Raw genomic sequence first — 2,500 nt, forward strand, 5'->3', positions numbered from 1 at the left:
TAATTGGCATATGACACGTTACATTAATCCAGTGTTGTCTAACCACAACCCTCTGAATATAGTTCGCTACTCGCACCGCCCACCCTCTTGTGTATCGTTTCATGTTCAACACTTCGCAAGTGTTGCTTACTTTTTACATGCTCCCGCTGTACACTGTAATGTGGACGACTGCAGGATGTACATCGCCCCCCCCCCCTCCCCCCTGCCTTCGCACGCTGGTCGTTCAGGTGCTTGCGTGTTCAATGCCCTTCGCAGCTGTTCACTGGCATTCGCATGTCGAAGCGCTCAGTCTACGTCGTGGTACGGCCTGTGTCCACTGTCCGCTGATGTCGTAAGCTTAACCCTCACATTGTACTGCACATAGGTCCGTATGTACTGAATGATACGCTGTGGCACATGTGTGACCGTACAACGACTGCGCCCAACAACAGCGAACCATACGGTCCAAATGTTGTGCACTCAGCCACGTGCCGTCTCCCCATAACAGCTACATTGCAGTGTGGTACGCCATAGAGACGTGTGGGAGTAACGGACGCCCTGGATGGCGATCAGCATGAGCCGTCTGTTGATGTAGTGGCGCGTGTATTCAAACGTAGTCGTCTCTTCTCACACAGTGTGATAGCATGGTGCACCGCGTTCCACATCTGCGACATGGTACAGATGCTGGTTGACAGTCGGTCTCGTAATGGACATCGCATACGTAGGGGGCCACCTCCCACGCGTTCTCTAGTCGGGCACATTTTGTTGCGTGTATGTGGGCAGACGTAGTGTGTCGTGACACCTAACAGACAGGTATGCAATAATCGTTGCATTTGCAAACTGGGATGGACGTCTCCGTTTGCTGGTGACGTTACGCAAATGAACAACTGGTAAACCCATTGTGGTGCGGTTGTTGTTGCTGGAGGTAAATCAGTAAGGGCAAATCTGTGTGTGAAGCGATACGCGGCGGTGGCTGGGTGGGACCGTCCCCGGCCGGTGAGGGGGGGCCGCCCGGCGTGCTGGCCGCGCGGTGCGTGGGCGCACGCGCTACAGCCGGCTGGTGGGGGCGCCCAGTGGCAGGCGCGCCGGCCGACGGACGCGGCAGGCGGCGCAGCTGCGCGCCGGGGCACCCTGCGCGCGGCGCCGGGCGGCCAAAGTGGGTCCTCGCGGGCCCGGTGCGAAGCGCGGTGGACATCTGCAGTGTGCTGGTCCGACTGAGGACTGTGTGCGTTGAGGATGCGCCGCCGCCCGGCACTCGGCGCCGCGACGCCGTCTGCTGCTCGGTCGCCCCAGCGGTTCTCGCTGGTGGTTTGTATCGCAGTTGTGCAGACGTGTTGGCACGTGCGCTGTGCTGGGAGAGTTCGCTTCGGCACCCACGTGGGGCCTTTGCCCTTCTGTGGCGCTGGCGTTGGAGCTGCCGGTCACCGTAGGTGGCGCGTGTTGTCTCCCGCCGGCAATGCCACGACAGCACGCTCCCGGGCCTCTGTCGGCAGCGGCAAGCTCAGTTGGGAGCACGGGTGGTCGCACCTAAAGCGTCTACTCGCCTAACTCCGGGCGATTGCGCCTCTCTCGAACCCGACCAAGTACTTAGGACGGCGCTGCGCGCCGCCGGGACCTGAGAGGGTTTCGAGGTGTATTGTGCAGGGGAGCTCAGCCTCCTCCTGTTTGCAGAATAATTGAGCGGACGCTTGCGTGTTCGCGCGGGCCCCTGGGACACACTCCCGGGCGGCCGGCTGCTCAGCTCTAGTTGACGCAGCTCCCTGGTTGATCCTGCCAGTAGTCATATGCTTGTCTCAAAGATTAAGCCATGCATGTCTCAGTACAAGCCGCATTAAGGTGAAACCGCGAATGGCTCATTAAATCAGTTATGGTTCCTTAGATCGTACCCACGTTACTTGGATAACTGTGGTAATTCTAGAGCTAATACATGCAAACAGAGTCCCGACCAGAGATGGAAGGGACGCTTTTATTAGATCAAAACCAATCGGTCGGCTCGTCCGGTCCGTTTGCCTTGGTGACTCTGAATAACTTTGGGCTGATCGCACGGTCCTCGTACCGGCGACGCATCTTTCAAATGTCTGCCTTATCAACTGTCGATGGTAGGTTCTGCGCCTACCATGGTTGTAACGGGTAACGGGGAATCAGGGTTCGATTCCGGAGAGGGAGCCTGAGAAACGGCTACCACATCCAAGGAAGGCAGCAGGCGCGCAAATTACCCACTCCCGGCACGGGGAGGTAGTGACGAAAAATAACGATACGGGACTCATCCGAGGCCCCGTAATCGGAATGAGTACACTTTAAATCCTTTAACGAGTATCTATTGGAGGGCAAGTCTGGTGCCAGCAGCCGCGGTAATTCCAGCTCCAATAGCGTATATTAAAGTTGTTGCGGTTAAAAAGCTCGTAGTTGGATTTGTGTCCCACGCTGTTGGTTCACCGCCCGTCGGTGTTTAACTGGCATGTATCGTGGGACGTCCTGCCGGTGGGGCGAGCCGAAGGCGTGCGACCGCCTCGTGCGTGTT

At 57.8% G+C, this 2,500-nt stretch overlaps 1 non-coding gene across 1 annotated transcript in view; it reads left to right on the plus strand.

The window, feature by feature from the left end:
• Positions 1–1,736: 1,736 nt before the first annotated feature.
• The window catches only part of LOC126178756 (small subunit ribosomal RNA), a 1,909-nt gene continuing 1,145 nt past the window's right edge, over positions 1,737–2,500 (plus strand). Inside the window, exon 1 of the ribosomal RNA XR_007536617.1 lies at positions 1,737–2,500. This exon is cut by the window's right edge and continues 1,145 nt beyond it. This is a non-coding gene — a ribosomal RNA (small subunit ribosomal RNA).

This window comes from Schistocerca cancellata, chromosome 3 (genome assembly GCF_023864275.1).
Source record: "Schistocerca cancellata isolate TAMUIC-IGC-003103 chromosome 3, iqSchCanc2.1, whole genome shotgun sequence".
Classification (NCBI taxonomy): domain Eukaryota; kingdom Metazoa; phylum Arthropoda; class Insecta; order Orthoptera; family Acrididae; genus Schistocerca; species Schistocerca cancellata.